This window comes from Bos indicus x Bos taurus, chromosome 7 (assembly GCF_003369695.1).
Source record: "Bos indicus x Bos taurus breed Angus x Brahman F1 hybrid chromosome 7, Bos_hybrid_MaternalHap_v2.0, whole genome shotgun sequence".
NCBI classification, from domain to species: Eukaryota; Metazoa; Chordata; class Mammalia; order Artiodactyla; family Bovidae; genus Bos; species Bos indicus x Bos taurus.
The window spans coordinates 92,384,516-92,390,515 of record NC_040082.1 but is presented as its reverse complement, the minus strand read 5'-3'; the positions used below and the strand labels follow the sequence as shown (position 1 = coordinate 92,390,515).

General features: G+C 41.5%; 1 protein-coding gene across 1 annotated transcript in view; it reads right to left on the bottom strand.

The window, feature by feature from the left end:
- Window positions 1-2,277: 2,277 nt before the first annotated feature.
- ACSBG2 (acyl-CoA synthetase bubblegum family member 2) overlaps window positions 2,278-6,000 on the bottom strand; it is a 43,452-nt gene continuing 39,729 nt past the window's right edge. The window contains exons 14-15 of the mRNA XM_027548561.1: window positions 2,768-2,860; window positions 2,278-2,585 (exon numbers count right to left, since the gene is read on the bottom strand). The gene's annotated coding sequence lies outside the window, so the exon portion shown is untranslated. The remainder of the gene's footprint in view (window positions 2,586-2,767; window positions 2,861-6,000) is intronic.

The following is a 6,000-nucleotide window of genomic DNA, read 5'->3' as shown; positions in this document are numbered from 1 at the left end:
CCAGAAACTATAAAACTCCTAGAGGAGAACATAGGCAAAACACTCTCTGACATACATCACAGCAGGATCCTCTATGATCCACCTCCCAGAATATTGGAAATAAAAGCAAAAATAAACAAATGGGACCTAATTAAACTTAAAAGCTTCTGCACATCAAAGGAAACTATTAGCAAGGTGAAAAGACAGCCTTCAGAATGGGAGAAAATAATAGCAAATGAAGCAACCGACAAACAACTAATCTCAAAAATATACAAGCAACTCCTACAGCTCAACTCCAGAAAAATAAATGACCCAATCAAAAAATGGGCCAAAGATCTAAATAGACATTTCTCCAAAGAAGACATGCAGATGGCTAACAAACACATGAAAAGATGTTCAACATCACTCATTATCAGAGAAATGCAAATCAAAACCACTATGAGGTACCATTTCACACCAGTCAGAATGGCTGCGATCCAAAAGTCTACAAATAATAAATGCTGGAGAGGGTGTGGAGAAAAGGGAACCCTCTTACACTGTTGGTGGGAATGCAAACTAGTACAGCCACTATGGAGAACAGTGTGGAGATTCCTTAAAAAACTGGAAATAGAACTGCCTTATGATCCAGCAATCCCACTGCTGGGCATACACACTGAGGAAACCAGAAGGGAAAGAGACACGTGTACCCCAATGTTCATCGCAGCACTGTTTATAATAGCCAGGACATGGAAGCAACCTAGATGTCCATCAGCAGATGAATGGATAAGAAAGCTGTGGTACATATACACAATGGAGTATTACTCAGCCATTAAAAAGAATACATTTGAATCAGTTCTAATGAGGTGGATGAAACTGGAGCCTATTATACAGAGTGAAGTAAGCCAGAAGGAAAAACACCAATACAGTATACTAACGCATATATATGGAATTTAGAAAGATGGTAACGATAACCCTGTATACGAGACAGCAAAAGAGACACTGATGTATAGAACAGGCTTATGGACTCTGTGGGAGAGGGAGAGGGTGGGAAGATTTGGGAGAATGGCATTGAAACATGTGAAATGTCATGTATGAAACGAGATGCCAGTCCAGGTTCAATGCACGATGCTGGATGCTTGGGGCTGGTGCACTGGGACGACCCAGAGGGATGGTATGGGGAGGGAGGAGGGAGGAGGGTTCAGGATGGGGAACACATGAGAAATAAAGGAATAAAAAAAAAAAAAAGAAACCACCAAAAAAAAAAAATGCAGAAAACATAGTACTAAATAGACCCCCCAAAAGACACAGGTTCACAGCTGAAGCCAGGAGGCACCTTGTTGGGCCTTCAACAAGCTGCAAACATGCACGGTGGGTTGTTAAACTTTTCCACTGCTCCACCCATTTCCAGAGATGGCTATAGAAATGCCAGATACATTAATTTTGGGGGTTAGTCGCTCAGTTGCGTCCAACTCTTTGCAGCCCTATGGACTGTAGGCCACCAGGGTCCTCTGTCCATGGGATTTCCTGGGCAAGAATACTGGAGTGCATTGCCATTCCCTTTTCCAGGGAATCTTCCCAACCCAGGGATCGAACCCATGTCTCCTGTATTGCAGGAGTCTGAGCCACAGACTTTATCTTTACAGTCTGAGCCACAAGTCCTCAGTGAGCAGGCAAACTTATAAATATGGAACATGCAAATAAAGAGGATTGACCATACTTACATAGTAAAAGCAGAAAAACTTACAAATTGTTGAGGAAGGCTTTAGCCTTATCTCTATCAGATGCTCTTCTGTGAGGAGAATGTCTGTACATTTCTGATCAATTTATCATTTGGTATTTTAAAGAGGAAACAGGAAAAAAAGAAAAAAGGAGTGCCTCTGGGTATCTAGGACCTGAAGGGGACACTGGAAGTTTCCTTCTTCCTGTCCTCTTGGTCGGTCCCTCTATATGCTGGGACATGTCCCCTCCTCACTCTCTCTCTACCTGTACTGATATCCTTTCAGGAACTGATACTGTATGTATGCCATATCAGCTTTGGTTTGTCCATACACAGACTATTGGATGAGAGAGGAAGGAGGTTCTATTCTTTCAAGCTGCTGCTGTCTCACATCTTATGACAACAGCAGACTCATCTTTCCCAGAGGATGGAATTCATAAAAAATCACAGTTATTGGGACTTCCCTAGTAGCTCAGCGGTAAAGAACTCGCCTCCAAGTGCAGGAGATGAGGGTTTGATCCCTAGGTTGGGAAGATCCCCTGGAGGAGGGAATTATCCAGTGTTCTGGCCTGGAAAAATCCCGTGGACAGAGGAGCCTGGCAGGCTACAGTATATAGGGTTGCAAGGAGTTGGACACGACTGAAGCGACTTAGGCTGCACTCACCCTCTCCCAAGACTCAGACATGTGAGCTCACACAGCCAGTCAGAATCTGAACCCAGAATCTGAGCTCCTTGACAAAGGACAAGCTGTCCACATCTGGCCAAAAATCAGGACACAGGGTGCCAGAGAGCTTTATTGTCAGAACTCATCGGACGGGTTTCTAAGTTGCTTCCAGGAAGATGAGTGGGTTTAGGGGCCCGGTTTCTTCTTCCAACTGGGCTTCTCTTCTCTAGTGTCTCTGCCAGTCCTCTGGGGAGGGAAAAAAAAAACCAGTTGAAACCCACCAGGTCAGATCTTTCTTCTGAACAGGCAATTCTTCAGGGTCATCCTCATCAGTTTCCCCAAGCTCACGCCCCGAAGGCTTTTAGGAATTCCAAGGTCTATGCTGACCTTGTCACTTCAAGAGGTATGGCTGGTCCAAGAGTGTTTACCTCTTCCACAGGCAGATGACAAAGAGACCGATGCACAGGGAATGTGGCTTCTTAGTAACACAAGTCCCTGTGATGGGGTCTTCCTCTTGCAGGCTGGAGAGAGGAGAAAGATAAGTTCTCACGTGGGGACCCTTGGTACATGTGTGTTCATTCCCTGACACCCCTCCACCCGGGGACTGTAAGATGGAGCTGTTCCAGAATAAACAGATCCACTTAGAAATTAAGAAAAAAATTGAATTCCTCTCCACTGAACTTGAACTTGATATTTACCTTTTAAAAAAATTTATTTTTTAATTGAAGGATAATTGCTTTACAGAATTTTGGGGTTTTTTTTGTCAAACCTCAATATGAATCAGCCATAGGTATACATATATCCCTTCCCTTTTTAAACTCCCTCCCATCTTCTCCCCATCCCACCCCTCTAGGTTTATACAGAGCACCTGTTTGAGTTTTTTGAGACATACAGCAAATTCCCGTTGGGTATCTGTTTTACATATGGTAATGTAAGTTTTCATGTTATTCTCTCCATACATCTCACCCTCTCCTCCCGTCTCCCCAAGTCCATAAGTCTATTCTCTATGTCTGTTTCTCCATTGCTGCCCTGTAAATAAATTTGTTAGTACTATTTTTCTAGATTCCATATATATGTGTTAGAATACAATATTTAGCTTTCTCTTTCTGACTTAACTTCACTCTGTATAATAGACTCTAGGTTCATCCACCTCATTAGAACTAACTCAAATGCGTTGCTTTTTATGGCTGGGTAATATTCCATTGTGTATATGTACCACAACTTCTTTATCCATTCAGCTGTCGATGGACATTTGGTTGCTTCCTTTGGCCACCTCATGTGAAGAGTTGACTCATTGGAAAAGACTCTGATGCTGGCAGGGATTGGGGGCAGGAGGAGAAGGGGATGACAGAGGATGAGATGGCTAGATGGCATCGCTGACTTGATGGATGTGAGTCTCAGTGAACTCCGGGAGTTGGTGATGGACAGGGAGGCCTAGCATGCAGCGATTCATGGGGTTGCAAAGAGTCGGACACAACTGAGCGACTGATCTGTTCTGATGTTCTGCTGCTGCTGCTGCTGCTGCTAAGTCGCTTCAGTTGTGTCCGACTCTGTGCGACCCCGTAGATGGCAGCCCATGTTCTAGCTATTGTAAATAGTGCTGCAATGAACAATGGGATACATGTGTCTTTTAATTTTGGTTTCCTCAGGGTATATGCCTTGGAGTGGGATTGCTGGATCATGTGGTGGTTTTATTCCTAGTTTTTTCAGGAATCTCCATACCATCTTCCATAGTGGCTGTGTCAATTTACATTCCCACTAACAGTGTAGGAGGGTTCCCTTTTCTCCACACCCTCTCAAGCATTTATTGTTTGTAGACTTTTTGATGATGGCCATTCTGACCAGTGTGAGGTGATACCTCATTGTAGTTTTGATTTGCATTTCTCTGATAATGAGAGATGTTGAGCATCTTTTCATGTGTTTGTTAGCCATCTGTATGTCTTCTTTGGAGAAATGTCTATTTAGGTCTTTCACCTACTTTTTGATTGGGTTGTTTGTTTTTCTGGTATTGAGTTGCATGAGCTGCTTGTATATTTTGGAAACTAATCCTTTGTCAATTGTTTCATTTGCTATTATTTTCTCCCATTCTGAGGGTTGTCTTTTCACCTTGCTTGTAGTTTCCTTTGCTGTGCAAAAGCTTTTAAGTTTAATCAGGTCCCACTTGTTACTTTTGTTTTTATTTCCATTACTCTAGGAGGTGGGTCATAGAGTATCTTGCTTTGATTTATGTCATCGAGTGTTCTGCCTTTGTTTTCCTCTAAGAGTTTTATAGTTTCTGGTCTTAAATTTAGGTCTTTAATCCATTTTGAGTTTGCCTTTGTGTATGGGTCAGACACGACTGAGCAACTGAACTGAACTGATGGTGTTATAAAGTGTTCTAATTTCATTCTTTGACATGTAGCTGTCCAGTTTTACCAGCACCATTTATTGAAGAGGCTATCTTTGCCCCATTGTATATTCTTGCCTCCTTTGTCAAAAATAAGGTACTCATAGGGGCATGGGTTTATTTCTGGGCTTTCTATCTTGTTCCATTGGTCTATATTTCTATTTTTGTGCCAGTACCATACTGTCTTGATGACTGTAGCTTTGTAGTATAATCTGAAGTCAGGAAGGTTGATTCCTCTAGCTCCATTCTTCTTTCTCAAGACTGCTTTGGTTATTCAGGGTCTTTTGTGTTTCCATACGAATTGTAAAATTTTTTGTTCTAGTTGTATGGAAAATGCCATTGGTAATTTGATAGGGATCACATTGAATTTGTAGATTGAGTTTGGTAGTGTAGTCATTTTCACAATATTGATTCTTCCTACCCAGGAACATGGAATATCTCTCTATCTTTTTATGTAATCTTTGATTTCTTTCATCAGTGTCTTATAATTTTCTTTGTACAGTTCTTTTGTCTCCTTAGGCAAGTTTATTCCTAGATGTTTTATTCCTTTTGTTGCAATGGTAAATGGGATTGATTCCTTAATTTCTCTTTCTGATTTTTCACTGTTAGTATACAGAAATGCAAGTGATTTCTGTGTATTGACTTTGGATCCTGCAACTTTGCTAAATTCACTGATTAGCTCTAGTAATTTTCTGGTACTATCTTTAGGGTTTTCTATGTACAGTATCATCTCATCTGCAAACAATGAGACCTTTACTTCTTTTCCGATATGGATTCCTTTTATTTTTCTTCTCTGATTGATGTAGCTAGGATTTCCAAAACTATGTTGAATGATAGTGGTGAAAGTGGAACACCACCTTTGTCTTGTTCCTGATCTTAGGGAGAATGCTTTCAGTTTTTCACCATTGAGAATAATTTTTGCTGTAGGTTGATGAAAGTGAAAGTGGCAAGTGAAAAAGTTGGCTTAAAGCTCAATATTCAGAAAACTAAGATCATGGCATCTGGTCCCATCACTTCATGGGAAGTAGATGGGGAAACAGTGGAAACAGTGTCAGACTTTATTTTGGGGGGCTCCAAAATCACTGCAGATGGTGACTGCAGCCATGAAATTAAAAGACGCTTACTCCTTGGAAGAAAAGTTATGACCAACCTAGATAGCATATTCAAAAGCAGAGACATTACTTTGCCAACAAAGGTCCATCTAGTCAAGGCTATGGTTTTTCCTGTGGTCATGTACGTTTATGAGAGTTGGACTGTGAAGAAGGCTGAGTGCAG